Source organism: Taudactylus pleione, unplaced genomic scaffold (assembly GCF_031769625.1).
Source record: "Taudactylus pleione unplaced genomic scaffold, aTauple2 ptg000103l, whole genome shotgun sequence".
Taxonomy (NCBI): Eukaryota; Metazoa; Chordata; class Amphibia; order Anura; family Myobatrachidae; genus Taudactylus; species Taudactylus pleione.
In genome coordinates, this window is record NW_028284505.1 from 4,103,015 (window position 1) to 4,119,732 (window position 16,718).

The 16,718-nt window shown below is 51.3% G+C and overlaps 1 protein-coding gene across 2 annotated transcripts in view; it reads left to right on the plus strand.

Moving 5' to 3' along the window:
• The window catches only part of NEGR1 (neuronal growth regulator 1), a 693,794-nt gene that overhangs the window by 416,748 nt on the left and 260,328 nt on the right, over positions 1–16,718 (plus strand). The window lies entirely within an intron of this gene.

Genomic DNA, 16,718 nt, shown 5'->3' on the forward strand with positions numbered 1-16,718 from the left:
CTATATTATGTCCCTATTTATCGCCAGCATCTCCTGGCCTCCCCTATCTCTTCCCTGGCCCTTCCCCATGAGGCCATGGCCCTCTCTCAGGTGCACTATATTATGTCCCTATTTATCCCCAGCATCTCCTGGCCTCCCCTATCTCTTCCCTGGCCCTTCCCCATGAGGCCATGGCCCTCTCTCAGGTGCACTATATTATGTCCCTATTTATCCCCAGCATCTCCTGGCCTCCCCTATCTCTTCCCTGGCCCTTCCCCATGAGGCCATGGCCCTCTCTCAGGTGCACTATACTATGTCCCTATTTATCCCCAGCATCTCCTGGCCTCTCCTATCTCTTCCCTGGCCCTTCCCCATGAGGCCATGGCCCTCTCTCAGGTGCACTATATTATGTCCCTATTTATCCCCAGCATCTCCTGGCCTCCCCTATCTCTTCCCTGGCCCTTATCCCCAGCATCTCCTGGCCTCTCCTATCTCTTCCCTGGCCCTTCCCCATGAGGCCATGGCCCTCTCTCAGGTGCACTATATTATGTCCCTATTTATCCCCAGCATCTCCTGGCCTCCCCTATCTCTTCCCTGGCCCTTCCCCATGAGGCCATGGCCGTCTCTCAGGTGCACTATATTATGTGCCTATTTATCCCCCGCATCTCCTGGCCTCCCCTATATCTTCCCTGGCCCTTCCCCATGAGGCCATGGCCCTCTCTCAGGTGCACTATATTATGTCCCTATTTATCCCCAGCATCTCCTGGTCTCCCCTATCTCTTCCCTGGCCCTTCCCCATGAGGCCATGGCCGTCTCTCAGGTGCACTTTATTATGTCCCTATTTATCCCCAGCATCTCCTGGCCTCCCCTATCTCTTCCCTGGCCCTTCCCCATGAGGCCATGGCCCTCTCTCAGGTGCACTATATTATGTCCCTATTTATCCCCAGCATCTCCTGGTCTCCCCTATCTCTTCCCTGGCCCTTCCCCATGAGGCCATGGCCCTCTCTCAGGTGCACTATATTATGTCCCTATTTATCCCCAGCATCTCCTGGCCTCCCCTATCTCTTCCCTGGCCCTTCCCCATGAGGCCATGGCCGTCTCTCAGGTGCACTATATTATGTCCCTATTTATCCCCAGCATCTCCTGGCCTCCCCTATCTCTTCCCTGGCCCTTCCCCATGAGGCCATGGCCCTCTCTCAGGTGCACTATATTATGTCCCTATTTATCCCCAGCATCTCCTGGTCTCCCCTATCTCTTCCCTGGCCCTTCCCCATGAGGCCATGGCCCTCTCTCAGGTGCACTATATTATGTCCCTATTTATCCCCAGCATCTCCTGGCCTCCCCTATCTCTTCCCTGGCCCTTCCCCATGAGGCCATGGCCGTCTCTCAGGTGCACTATATTATGTCCCTATTTATCCCCAGCATCTCCTGGCCTCCCCTATATCTTCCCTGGCCCTTCCCCATGAGGCCATGGCCCTCTCTCAGGTGCACTATATTATGTCCCTATTTATCCCCAGCATCTCCTGGTCTCCCCTATCTCTTCCCTGGCCCTTCCCCATGAGGCCATGGCCGTCTCTCAGGTGCACTATATTATGTCCCTATTTATCCCCAGCATCTCCTGGCCTCCCCTATCTCTTCCCTGGCCCTTCCCCATGAGGACATGGCCCTCTCTCAGGTGCACTATATTATGTCCCTATTTATCCCCAGCATCTCCTGGTCTCCCCTATCTCTTCCCTGGCCCTTCCCCATGAGGCCATGGCCCTCTCTCAGGTGCACTATATTATGTCCCTATTTATCCCCAGCATCTCCTGGCCTCCCCTATCTCTTCCCTGGCCCTTCCCCATGAGGCCATGGCCGTCTCTCAGGTGCACTATATTATGTCCCTATTTATCCCCAGCATCTCCTGGCCTCCCCTATCTCTTCCCTGGCCCTTCCCCATGAGGCCATGGCCCTCTCTCAGGTGCACTATATTATGTCCCTATTTATCCCCAGCATCTCCTGGTCTCCCCTATCTCTTCCCTGGCCCTTCCCCATGAGGCCATGGCCCTCTCTCAGGTGCACTATATTATGTCCCTATTTATCCCCAGCATCTCCTGGCCTCCCCTATCTCTTCCCTGGCCCTTCCCCATGAGGCCATGGCCCTCTCTCAGGTGCACTATATTATGTCCCTATTTATCCCCAGCATCTCCTGGCCTCCCCTATCTCTTCCCTGGCCCTTCCCCATGAGGCCATGGCCCTCTCTCAGGTGCACTATACTATGTCCCTATTTATCCCCAGCATCTCCTGGCCTCTCCTATCTCTTCCCTGGCCCTTCCCCATGAGGCCATGGCCCTCTCTCAGGTGCACTATATTATGTCCCTATTTATCCCCAGCATCTCCTGGCCTCCCCTATCTCTTCCCTGGCCCTTCCCTATGAGGCCATGGCCCTCTCTCAGGTGCACTATACTATGTCCCTATTTATCCCCAGCATCTCCTGGCCTCTCCTATCTCTTCCCTGGCCCTTCCCCATGAGGCCATGGCCCTCTCTCAGGTGCACTATATTATGTCCCTATTTATCCCCAGCATCTCCTGGCCTCCCCTATCTCTTCCCTGGCCCTTATCCCCAGCATCTCCTGGCCTCTCCTATCTCTTCCCTGGCCCTTCCCCATGAGGCCATGGCCCTCTCTCAGGTGCACTATATTATGTCCCTATTTATCCCCAGCATCTCCTGGCCTCCCCTATCTCTTCCCTGGCCCTTCCCCATGAGGCCATGGCCCTCTCTCAGGTGCACTATATTATGTCCCTATTTATCCCCAGCATCTCCTGGTCTCCCCTATCTCTTCCCTGGCCCTTCCCCATGAGGCCATGGCCCTCTCTCAGGTGCACTATATTATGTCCCTATTTATCCCCAGCATCTCCTGGCCTCCCCTATCTCTTCCCTGGCCCTTCCCCATGAGGCCATGGCCGTCTCTCAGGTGCACTATATTATGTCCCTATTTATCCCCAGCATCTCCTGGCCTCCCCTATCTCTTCCCTGGCCCTTCCCCATGAGGCCATGGCCCTCTCTCATGTGCACTATATTATGTCCATATTTATCCCCAGCATCTCCTGGTCTCCCCTATCTCTTCCCTGGCCCTTCCCCATGAGGCCATGGCCGTCTCTCAGGTGCACTATATTATGCCCCTATTTATCCCCAACATCTCCTGGCCTCCCCTATCTCTTCCCTGGCCCTTCCCCATGAGGCCATGGCCCTCTCTCAGGTGCACTATATTATGTCCCTATTTATCCCCAGCATCTCCTGGTCTCCCCTATCTCTTCCCTGGCCCTTCCCCATGAGGCCATGGCCCTCTCTCAGGTGCACTATATTATGTCCCTATTTATCCCCAGCATCTCCTGGCCTCCCCTATCTCTTCCCTGGCCCTTCCCCATGAGGCCATGGCCGTCTCTCAGGTGCACTATATTATGTCCCTATTTATCCCCAGCATCTCCTGGCCTCCCCTATCTCTTCCCTGGCCCTTCCCCATGAGGCCATGGCCCTCTCTCAGGTGCACTATATTATGTCCCTATTTATCCCCAGCATCTCCTGGTCTCCCCTATCTCTTCCCTGGCCCTTCCCCATGAGGCCATGGCCCTCTCTCAGGTGCACTATATTATGTCCCTATTTATCCCCAGCATCTCCTGGCCTCCCCTATCTCTTCCCTGGCCCTTCCCCATGAGGCCATGGCCCTCTCTCAGGTGCACTATACTATGTCCCTATTTATCCCCAGCATCTCCTGGCCTCTCCTATCTCTTCCCTGGCCCTTCCCCATGAGGCCATGGCCCTCTCTCAGGTGCACTATATTATGTCCCTATTTATCCCCAGCATCTCCTGGCCTCCCCTATCTCTTCCCTGGCCCTTATCCCCAGCATCTCCTGGCCTCTCCTATCTCTTCCCTGGCCCTTCCCCATGAGGCCATGGCCCTCTCTCAGGTGCACTATATTATGTCCCTATTTATCCCCAGCATCTCCTGGCCTCCCCTATCTCTTCCCTGGCCCTTCCCCATGAGGCCATGGCCCTCTCTCAGGTGCACTATATTATGTCCCTATTTATCCCCAGCATCTCCTGGTCTCCCCTATCTCTTCCCTGGCCCTTCCCCATGAGGCCATGGCCCTCTCTCAGGTGCACTATATTATGTCCCTATTTATCCCCAGCATCTCCTGGCCTCCCCTATCTCTTCCCTGGCCCTTCCCCATGAGGCCATGGCCGTCTCTCAGGTGCACTATATTATGTCCCTATTTATCCCCAGCATCTCCTGGCCTCCCCTATCTCTTCCCTGGCCCTTCCCCATGAGGCCATGGCCCTCTCTCATGTGCACTATATTATGTCCCTATTTATCCCCAGCATCTCCTGGTCTCCCCTATCTCTTCCCTGGCCCTTCCCCATGAGGCCATGGCCGTCTCTCAGGTGCACTATATTATGTCCCTATTTATCCCCAACATCTCCTGGCCTCCCCTATCTCTTCCCTGGCCCTTCCTCATGAGGCCATGGCCCTCTCTCAGGTGCACTATATTATGTCCCTATTTATCCCCAGCATCTCCTGGTCTCCCCTATCTCTTCCCTGGCCCTTCCCCATGAGGCCATGGCCCTCTCTCAGGTGCACTATATTATGTCCCTATTTATCCCCAGCATCTCCTGGCCTCCCCTATCTCTTCCCTGGCCCTTCCCCATGAGGCCATGGCCGTCTCTCAGGTGCACTATATTATGTCCCTATTTATCCCCAGCATCTCCTGGCCTCCCCTATCTCTTCCCTGGCCCTTCCCCATGAGGCCATGGCCCTCTCTCAGGTGCACTATATTATGTCCCTATTTATCCCCAGCATCTCCTGGTCTCCCCTATCTCTTCCCTGGCCCTTCCCCATGAGGCCATGGCCCTCTCTCAGGTGCACTATATTATGTCCCTATTTATCCCCAGCATCTCCTGGCCTCCCCTATCTCTTCCCTGGCCCTTCCCCATGAGGCCATGGCCCTCTCTCAGGTGCACTATATTATGTCCCTATTTATCCCCAGCATCTCCTGGCCTCCCCTATCTCTTCCCTGGCCCTTCCCCATGAGGCCATGGCCCTCTCTCAGGTGCACTATACTATGTCCCTATTTATCCCCAGCATCTCCTGGCCTCTCCTATCTCTTCCCTGGCCCTTCCCCATGAGGCCATGGCCCTCTCTCAGGTGCACTATATTATGTCCCTATTTATCCCCAGCATCTCCTGGCCTCCCCTATCTCTTCCCTGGCCCTTCCCCATGAGGCCATGGCCCTCTCTCAGGTGCACTATACTATGTCCCTATTTATCCCCAGCATCTCCTGGCCTCTCCTATCTCTTCCCTGGCCCTTCCCCATGAGGCCATGGCCCTCTCTCAGGTGCACTATATTATGTCCCTATTTATCCCCAGCATCTCCTGGCCTCCCCTATCTCTTCCCTGGCCCTTATCCCCAGCATCTCCTGGCCTCTCCTATCTCTTCCCTGGCCCTTCCCCATGAGGCCATGGCCCTCTCTCAGGTGCACTATATTATGTCCCTATTTATCCCCAGCATCTCCTGGCCTCCCCTATCTCTTCCCTGGCCCTTCCCCATGAGGCCATGGCCCTCTCTCAGGTGCACTATATTATGTCCCTATTTATCCCCAGCATCTCCTGGCCTCCCCTATCTCTTCCCTGGCCCTTCCCCATGAGGCCATGGCCCTCTCTCAGGTGCACTATACTATGTCCCTATTTATCCCCAGCATCTCCTGGCCTCTCCTATCTCTTCCCTGGCCCTTCCCCATGAGGCCATGGCCCTCTCTCAGGTGCACTATATTATGTCCCTATTTATCCCCAGCATCTCCTGGCCTCCCCTATCTCTTCCCTGGCCCTTCCCCATGAGGCCATGGCCCTCTCTCAGGTGCACTATACTATGTCCCTATTTATCCCCAGCATCTCCTGGCCTCTCCTATCTCTTCCCTGGCCCTTCCCCATGAGGCCATGGCCCTCTCTCAGGTGCACTATATTATGTCCCTATTTATCCCCAGCATCTCCTGGCCTCCCCTATCTCTTCCCTGGCCCTTCCCCATGAGGCCATGGCCCTCTCTCAGGTGCACTATACTATGTCCCTATTTATCCCCAGCATCTCCTGGCCTCTCCTATCTCTTCCCTGGCCCTTCCCCATGAGGCCATGGCCCTCTCTCAGGTGCACTATATTATGTCCCTATTTATCCCCAGCATCTCCTGGCCTCCCCTATCTCTTCCCTGGCCCTTATCCCCAGCATCTCCTGGCCTCTCCTATCTCTTCCCTGGCCCTTCCCCATGAGGCCATGGCCCTCTCTCAGTTGCACTATATTATGTCCCTATTTATCCCCAGCATCTCCTGGCCTCCCCTATCTCTTCCCTGGCCCTTCCCCATGAGGCCATGGCCCTCTCTCAGGTGCACTATATTATGTCCCTATTTATCCCCAGCATCTCCTGGCCTCCCCTATCTCTTCCCTGGCCCTTCCCCATGAGGCCATGGCCCTCTCTCAGGTGCACTATACTATGTCCCTATTTATCCCCAGCATCTCCTGGCCTCTCCTATCTCTTCCCTGGCCCTTCCCCATGAGGCCATGGCCCTCTCTCAGGTGCACTATATTATGTCCCTATTTATCCCCAGCATCTCCTGGCCTCCCCTATCTCTTCCCTGGCCCTTCCCCATGAGGCCATGGCCCTCTCTCAGGTGCACTATATTATGTCCCTATTTATCCCCAGCATCTCCTGGCCTCCCCTATCTCTTCCCTGGCCCTTATCCCCAGCATCTCCTGGCCTCTCCTATCTCTTCCCTGGCCCTTCCCCATGAGGCCATGGCCCTCTCTCAGGTGCACTATATTATGTCCCTATTTATCCCCAGCATCTCCTGGCCTCCCCTATCTCTTCCTGGCCCTTCCCCATGAGGCCATGGCCCTCTCTCAGGTGCACTATATTATGTCCCTATTTATCCCCAGCATCTCCTGGCCTCCCCTATCTCTTCCCTGGCCCTTCCCCATGAGGCCATGGCCCTCTCTCAGGTGCACTATATTATGTCCCTATTTATCCCCAGCATCTCCTGGCCTCCCCTATCTCTTCCCTGGCCCTTCCCCATGAGGCCATGGCCCTCTCTCAGGTGCACTATATTATGTCCCTATTTATCCCCAGCATCTCCTGGCCTCCCCTATCTCTTCCCTGGCCCTTCCCCATGAGGCCATGGCCCTCTCTCAGGTGCACTATACTATGTCCCTATTTATCCCCAGCATCTCCTGGCCTCCCCTATCTCTTCCCTGGCCCTTCCCCATGAGGCCATGGCCCTCTCTCAGGTGCACTATATTATGTCCCTATTTATCCCCAGCATCTCCTGGCCTCCCCTATCTCTTCCCTGGCCCTTATCCCCAGCATCTCCTGGCCTCTCCTATCTCTTCCCTGGCCCTTCCCCATGAGGCCATGGCCCTCTCTCAGGTGCACTATATTATTTCCCTATTTATCCCCAGCATCTCCTGGCCTCCCCTATCTCTTCCCTGGCCCTTCCCCATGAGGCCATGGCCCTCTCTCAGGTGCACTATATTATGTCCCTATTTATCCCCAGCATCTCCTGGCCTCCCCTATCTCTTCCCTGGCCCTTCCCCATGAGGCCATGGCCCTCTCTCAGGTGCACTATATTATGTCCCTATTTATCCCCAGCATCTCCTGGCCTCCCCTATCTCTTCCCTGGCCCTTCCCCATGAGGCCATGGCCCTCTCTCAGGTGCACTATATTATGTCCCTATTTATCCCCAGCATCTCCTGGCCTCCCCTATCTCTTCCCTGGCCCTTCCCCATGAGGCCATGGCCCTCTCTCAGGTGCACTATATTATGTCCCTATTTATCCCCAGCATCTCCTGGCCTCCCCTATCTCTTCCCTGGCCCTTCTCCATGAGGCCATGGCCCTCTCTCAGGTGCACTATATTATGTCCCTATTTATCCCCAGCATCTCCTGGCCTCCCCTATCTCTTCCCTGGCCCTTCTCCATGAGGCCATGGCCCTCTCTCAGGTGCACTATATTATGTCCCTATTTATCCCCAGCATCTCCTGGCCTCTCCTATCTCTTCCCTGGCCCTTCCCCATGAGGCCATGGCCCTCTCTCAGGTGCACTATATTATGTCCCTATTTATCCCCAGCATCTCCTGGCCTCTCCTATCTCTTCCCTGGCCCTTCCCCATGAGGCCATGGCCCTCTCTCAGGTGCACTATATTATGTCCCTATTTATCCCCAGCATCTCCTGGCCTCCCCTATCTCTTCCATGGCCCTTCCCCATGAGGCCATGGCCCTCTCTCATGTGCACTATATTATGTCCCTATTTATCCCCAGCATCTCCTGGCCTCTCCTGTCTCTTCCCTGGCCCTTCCCCATGAGGCCATGGCCCTCTCTCAGGTGCACTATATTATGTCCCTATTTATCCCCAGCATCTCCTGGCCTCCCCTATCTCTTCCCTGGCCCTTCCCCATGAGACCATTGTCCTCTCTCAGGTGCACTATATTATGTCCCTATTTATCCCCAGCATCTCCTGGCCTCCCCTATCTCTTCCCTGGCCCTTCCCCATGAGACCATGGCTCTCTCTCAGGTGCACTATATTATGTCCCTATTTATCCCCAGCATCTCCTGGCCTCCCCTATCTCTTCCCTGGCCCTTCCCCATGAGGCCATGGCTCTCTCTCAGGTGCACTATATTATGTCCCTATTTATCCCCAGCATCTCCTGGCCTCCCCTATCTCTTCCCTGGCCCTTCCCCATGAGGCCATGGCTCTCTCTCAGGTGCACTATATTATGTCCCTATTTATCCCCAGCATCTCCTGGCCTCTCCTATCTCTTCCCTGGCCCTTCCCCATGAGGCCATGGCCCTCTCTCAGGTGCACTATATTATGTCCTTATTTATCCCCAGCATCTCCTGGCCTCTCCTATCTCTTCCCTGGCCCTTCCCCATGAGGCCATGGCCCTCTCTCAGGTGCACTATATTATGTCCTTATTTATCCCCAGCATCTCCTGGCCTCTCCTATCTCTTCCCTGGCCCTTCCCCATGAGGCCATGGCCCTTTTTTGGGTGCACTATATTATGTCCCTATTTGAAAAATAGGGGGGACGCCAATGCTCTTTCTTGCACAGGGAACCAAAAAGTCTAGTTACAGCTTTGATATTCATTTACGTTATCACTTTCTGGTTTTATGACGCAATGTGGCCATATGATTTTTTATAGTCAGTTTTTTATTTGTGTGTAATAAATTGTATATCAGCATTGCGTACATCTTTGAATTAGGCCCAAAGATGCATATTTAAAGAAAAAAGATGCTTGATGCGACATAGTTGCAAAGTCTGTGGCGCTCCAAACGGATCTACTTGGCACAAATGGATCAGCGGTAAATGTGGACATATCTAATGGGTGTAACAGTCTCTGGAGAGCTGGCGGATCCCGTGGTGCACGTACAACCTTTGCTGATTAAAGTAAATATGTGATTTTACCTGACTTTCTTGCTGTGATAAGTGCCGCATCAACAGCAACATATGCCCCTGGTTTATGGACCTCATTCAGAGCCACTCGCAAAAAGCAAGCACTCGCTCTGAATGAGGGCCGGCGCTTTTTTTTTTTTTTCAGCCGGCCTCCTGGCCACTCACTAAGCTGTGGGTGACCACCCACAGCTTTTGCGAGCGGCCAGGTGATGGTCGCGACCATCGGGCTTGCGACAAGACCTTTGTGGTCGGGTCTTGTCTGCCGTAAGCCGCAGTGAGCTTCCGGTTCTAATAGAGCAGGAAGCTCACTACTGACATCACGAGTGATGTCAGTAGTGCCGCCCACAAACGGCAGGCGTTCCTTCAGGAACGCCTCCATTTGTCCAGCCACACCCCTCCCCGCCTACAAAATGGGGCAAGCTGTCAATCAACATTGACAGCCGCCCTGTTTATAGCGAGCCCCGAAGCGACTGAATTTTTCACTTGCTCCGGGGCTTGCGCGCGGCACGCGCAGCGCGTGCGCAGTGCTCCACCATCGACCCGCTCGCTCTGAATGAGGGCATCCGCTTTTTTTTTTTTTAAACCGGCCTCCTGGCTGCTCGCTAAGCTTGTGAGCGGGCCTAAATGAGGCCCTAAGTTCTATGTGTGTTATGCAGATCTGCATGGGCCCCTGTTTGCAAGAAACTCCCCTCCCCTCTTCCCACCCCTCCAGTCTTGCAGAGGTGGAAGTGCCAGATACTCCCAAGTCTGCATTGGTACATACGTGAGTGCGTCCTCTGTCTGGGCATTCGCCGTGCGATTTGCGCAATTTACACAATGTAATTTGCCCTAAAATCAAGTCTGCATGGTCTTCTATCTGCGCCGCTTTGATGTATACTTTGTATGTGTTATTGTGACACCCAGATCCCACCACAATATGATCATAGAAAGTGATAGTCCATCATATACAAAGCATATATCAATGTATTGTCAGTTCAGCATATACTATGCACATTTTCCTGTGCTGCCCTTATGATTAGTTTAATAACAGTGTCTGTTACCCATTGCATGCAGCCATTCTAATGCACAGCCTGTATACCATTTAGGAGACTAGATGAATACAATGTATTCCTGCCTATAGAATGCAGATAAGTATCAGAGTTCTAGGCAGGTGACATTGTTCTCATTACAATGACTGCGTATGTTTTGTGCTGACGGATATGTAGATCTGCGCGGTCTGATTAGGTTTTGTGCTGGATTAACTGACGAAAATAGCACCAGTGGTCATTACTCATTATGATGATTTAAAGCCATTTCAATTATGGAGAATAGTATAGAGCACTTAATAGTCTTAATGCATCTTTATCCAGAGACCACTGGCTATATTAGCCTCTTACGTGTGCCGAGCAGCCTGAAGATACAGTAGGAAGCTATTTGCATTGTTCCCTGTTTGCCTGCATATACTGTAGATGAGTTGCAGACTTCAATTCAATACATCACATTTTAGTATTAAAATTCTATATTAATTACATGCAAAAAATATGAGCAATACGTCCGGTTAAGTAGAGATCACTATCACTCTAAACTAATGTTATCGCCACATTAGAAAAAGAATTTGACAGCAGATAAGAACCACTTGCCCATCTAGTCCACCCTTTAGTAACCTCAACCCTTTATGATCCTTTAGTCCTTTGTCAGAATATCCTTATGTCTATCCCAAGCATATATAAATTGATCTCCTGTATTGGCCTCTACCACCTCTGATGGGAAGCTATTCCACTTATCCACTACCCATTCTGTGAAGTCATTTTTCCTAAAATTTCCTTTGAACCTACCTCCCTCCAGTTTCATTGTATGTCCACATGTTCGTTGTATAGATTTGTTTCAGAAAAACGTATCTAATGAAAAATACATTTCAATATTAAATCAGACTATAGTAGGGAATCAGGGATGGCCAACGACCATCGACAATTAATAACCATTGATGTTCTGGCACCGATGGCAAATAGTTTCACTGCCGATGGATGATCACCAATGGTGCACATCAGCTGGGGAGATCCGATGTCACCAGCGGAGGTCATCAATAGTTTCCTCCCGATGGTAAACATGATCGACCATCATTGGTTAACACATCGATGGCCTTTTCTAGTCCTCAGCATGGCTTCCTCAAATACCTACCTCACGCAGTAACTTTCGGAAACAGCTTTGATTTCCTAGTAATTGCTTTCACAGAATATCCATTCAGTTTCCTCTATGCTCTCGATTTCGGTTGGACAGTCCCAATTAAAAGGGACTCTCCTGCTGTTATGTGGTCACTGTGTTCATCCTCATGGGTAGTTGGGAGGCATGTTCAGAGGTTTTAGGAGGCAGGGAGGGAGGTTGGGTGCACCATGCCCACTATGACACAATCACACCCCCCAGTGTGCCTCAGCCATAGCCCCATGTGCATCAGCCACACCCCCAGTGTGCCTCAGCCATAGCCCCATGTGCCTTAGGTTGCGGTCATGCCCACATGTCCTGAGTCTTTCATAATGTTGGGAGATGTGATTTAACACACTACACTAATATAATTTTTTTCTTGAAAATTTGTGAAAAATATAATTAAAGATGGCTGAAAATCACATTTTCACCTTTGGTAACGCTTATAACTTCTTACGTAGAAATTAGTAATTCCTGTGGGCAAAATGTAGTGCAATACGAGTTATTTGGCCAAAAGGTTGTTTCGTAGCGATGCTAAATTTCAAAAAAATACCCAACTTTCCATTTTGAACTGTGGGCCTGATTCAGACCCGGACGCTATTTGCGGACGGTCGTTCCAAAAAAGGGGCCGGCTATTTAAATTGTGCGCACGCTCATTGTGGTTTGTTGACGCCTCTGAGCGAGCGAACGAAAAATGCGCTCGCTATTTTGTAAAGACGCCCCTTTGCCGTTCGCATCACACGTCATCTCCGGTATTTATATGATTAATCGGGTACATCGGAAGGCATCTGAACTGCTCACAGTGCTTGTGGTAGGTTTTCCTACCGCTATCACTGCAAGCAGTTCAGGCTAAAAGACAACCAAGTGACGTGATCGATGACGCTCCTTTACTAATTATGCACTCCCATTAAACGCCTTTTTTACCATTAGGCACGCCTGCGTTCGGATCTCCAGTCCCCCGTTTTCAAGCACCTTCCCCTGTTACCACCCACAAACGGTACATTCTGTCAATCAAATTAGCAGTCCCTCGCTGTTTTGTGAGCGCTCGATTTCTGACCGCAATGACTGGTTTGCGCATGCGCATTACGACCCATACGCATGCGCAGTTGTGCGAACATCGCTTAGAGCGAACGAGCGGCCGCTTACGAGCGGCTCTGAATCAGGCTCTGTATTTGTAAACTGATATTTCCATTACATTCTATGCTATGAATGGGATTACGATGTTCAGTTCCTTCTGCTGTGCCGTGTGTTGGTGGTAGGACTGGGAACACTTAAGGCCAAATTCCGCTGACGGAACATTGAAACATTTTGTAATCAAATTCACAACAGGATGAGTATTTCCCAGAACAGTTGTGAAAATTTGGATCAGCTCTTTAGAATAATCTCATTCATCAAACTCATGTAATATATGTGAATAGATGTATTTATTGCCGGAGTTTATAAGAATGTTGGGCTTTTATATGACATAGTTATGTACCGTTTACTACCCTTCCTTTCTCCCGTGTGCTAGCAATCTTATATTCGTCGTGTGTAGTAATGGGATTTTAAGAACTTCTACTTACTTGCCGAATAAGGAGTTGATACTTGCATTGAACCGAACTCCCTGCGGTTTAGCATCATAAAATCTTAATTTCTCAAGGAACTAATGAAGTGTGTGTTATGGCCGCACAAGTTATCCAGGCTTTCCTCAGAATTAACAAATTAATTTCTGTAACGGCCACAGCGGGAACGTATAGGAGTAGAGGGATTTGGCCGTAATTAGTCTAAGTTAGGTTAGTTAACCTGCATTTTTAAAGGTTGATCAACTGTTGAAGCAATGCGGAAACTCAGATACCAGCATTTGTCCTCATCATTGAAACAGATAAATACAACAATTAAAACAAACACAGTGATATTGATCACAGGGCCTGATTCAGAGCCGGACGCTCTGACCAGAGCGCTCGCTCTGAATCAGGGCCCTCCTACCTAAAAATGGAGCGGCCTCCTGGCCGTTCGCACAGCTGTGGGTGACCACCCACAGCTTATGCGAGCGGCCAAAATGATGGTCACGATGGTCAAGACCATCGCAAACCATCGGGCTTGCGACGAGACCCTGCGGTAGGGTCTCGCTGCCGCAAGCCCTGGAGTGCTTTTGTCTCTATCAGAGCCAAAAGCACTCCCACTGACATCACTAGTGATGTCAGTGGGGCCGGCTTCAGACGGTAGGCGTTCCCATGGGAACGCCTCCGTCTGGCAGCCACGCCCCTGGCACGCCCATCAAAGGGGGTGTGCTGTCAATCAACATCGACAGCACGCCCTCTTTGATCAGACTCAACGAGCGAAGGACTTTCCTTCGCTCGTCGCGTCTGGCACATGCGCACGACAGAGCTCCCGCCGTCGTGCGCATACGCAGTGCACAACATCGACCCACTTGCGAGCGGACAGCCGCTTGCGAGTGGGTCTGAATCAGGCCCATTGTGTCTTGTTTATCGCTGTCCCGTGACTATGCTGAGACGCCGAAGGATCCTAGAAGGGTAAGATCTGAGAAATTTTAAGGTTTTTCTTAAGGTTCATTTAATTGAAAACCAAAGTAGAAACTGGGGGATGTGTGTTGCCCAAGGCCGCTCACCTACTAAGTGAAGTGGTGCAGTCAGGACGGCCGATGATGCGATTCGCCGTGAATCGCATCATCATCGCCCACACTTCACAATGTTAGTAATCGCGGACGAAGGGTCTTGCATACCCTCCAACATGATCCATTCCATTAAGGCCCCCATACATCAGCAATTGATTGCAGCAATCGTGCAATTTGCAATCGATTGTGTATTAAAAATCTTTCGATTGCAGAATTGCCACAATCGATTGAAAAAGGGAAAGATTTTTATACACAATCGATTGCAAATTGCGCGATTGCTGCAATCAATTGCTGATGTACTGGGGCCTTTAGGTACAAAATGCTCTGCTCCTGGACTTCTTTCTTAATTGATGATTGCAGACACCTGTGTTGAATCACCCTTCTCATCAATTACCTAGCTCAACACAGGTGACTGCAATCATAAAGTAGGTGGGAAGCCCAGGAGCAGAGCATTTTGTACCTGATGGAAGGGGTCATGTTGGAGGGTAGGAATCTTGTCGTCACACCCACCCAACACAGCACAGCACATCCAGGGCCGGCTCTAGGGGTGTTCGACCTGAGCAGTCTCACAGGTGTGCCACCCATAGAGGGCGCACCCCTCCCCAACAACCTGATTTCAGCGGGACGTTACTGTCCCGCTGTTCCACCCGTGGGCCGAATTGGCCCGCGGGTGGTTAAATCGGAAGGTTGGGGACCCCCCACTGCCACAGCTGTACGGTGGTGCTGGACCCCGGAGACTCTGAATGGATGCTGCACGCATGCGCACGGCATCCATTCAGTGACGGGAGAGGGCTGGGGGAAGCCCAGCTAGTGAGGCTCCCCCCAGCCTGACCTTATTTGGAGGCAGACACTCCTCCTAATAACGTCATGTAGGGGGCGTGACCGATGGTAATTAGGCCACGCCACCATTTTTGCTCGCGGGGGGGCCGGCACAGGGTGCTCCGACCCCTGGAGCTGGCCCTTTTTTTTGGAGGGGGCATGGCCACGTCTCCCAGATTTGACCACGCCCCCTCTCCATACCTGGACCTCGTGGTCGCCTTAACTGCCCTGTATTTGGAGTACAGTGTCCTATATTATACCCTAGAATAAAAACTATGCAGTAGCTAAAGGAGGAGGAGGAGGAGGAGGAGAAAAAATTATGCCTGGGTGTGTAATGTAATCCAGTGTATATTGAAGATTTGTTATAAACGCTGCAGAACATTGCACATGGACCACAGGCAATCTCATTGGTTGATACATTTGGTGGGAGGCTCCCGTGCGGTGTCAAACACGCCTTACATGAAGCCACACTTGCCGCATACTGCATTTCCAGAGAGGAGATGCAGCCGGCCACATTGGAGGCGTCGCCGGGCTCTTCGCGTAATTCGGTCACGCGCAGTAGCGAGAGTCTCTCAGCTCCATGTACATCGGCATCTCATGCAACTCAAAACCAGGCCATTAGTATACAATAAAATAATGGATTAATCAGATTGTTCTGCTGTGTAAGCGACAATTCAATTTATTTATTTATTTATTTTTCCATAAAGCAGTATAAGAAATATTATTATATACAGATTACAGTCGGTCAACAACATTAAACATTCCTCCCCCTCCCCCCCCCCCATAATACATATATTAATGTAGATTTCCAATCTGTGCATTTTTCATTCCATTCTTAATTAGGGCTTTGATTGGGTTGGAGTTTTGCGCTATATAAAAAACTGAAACAAAGGTAAGATTGGAGCTGTAATTAAGGTGAAGCGACACCACGCTGAGGAAGGCGACGGCATTAGAATCCGCCTGACAGTCTGTGGCTGATTTCTCAAACCTATGTTACTATTTCTCTGACTGGCTATCTTGCTTTTAATTATCTAATTATTCCAAACAAGCATATGGGTCACAGCGCTGCCAATGTTCGCTAGATCTGTGCGCTGCCGCTGGTGAGAGACAACAGAAAATTAATTTTTTTCTAAGTCCTGTCTAAAACCCTGTTTTGTTTTATTTTTAAATTAATATATAAATAAATGGCTACATTTTACGCTCCGTGTTCACGTTAATGCTGTTTTTGAATTGAGTCCAAAGGTTGATTACACTGAATACTTCAGGCAATGTCACAGTTTGCTCTGCTCAATGGGAGAGAAATGCCCTGAGCCGGGATCATTATGCTGGGCACAGTGGTAGGCGGGTTCCACTGCCACCTGCGCCAGCCCTGTCCCCAGGCCTGTGATGTCACACGATGGGGCGTGGCCACCAGCAGTAGAAAGTGGACGGCTTCCCACAGGCTTCGGGCGGCTCTACATGCTGTAGGGTCCTTTGGATGCTCTGGGCAACACTGAAGTAGCGCTACTGGCACCCTGCTAGCCAGATGCAGGTGTCATTGGGCAGCGACGGTACTGTAGGCGATGGCACCTCTAGCACACAAATCCCTATAGTCCTGGCTGGGCAAGCGTTAGGTTTTACGCTGTTTGGACACATCTGTAATTTTCAGATCCTTACAATTA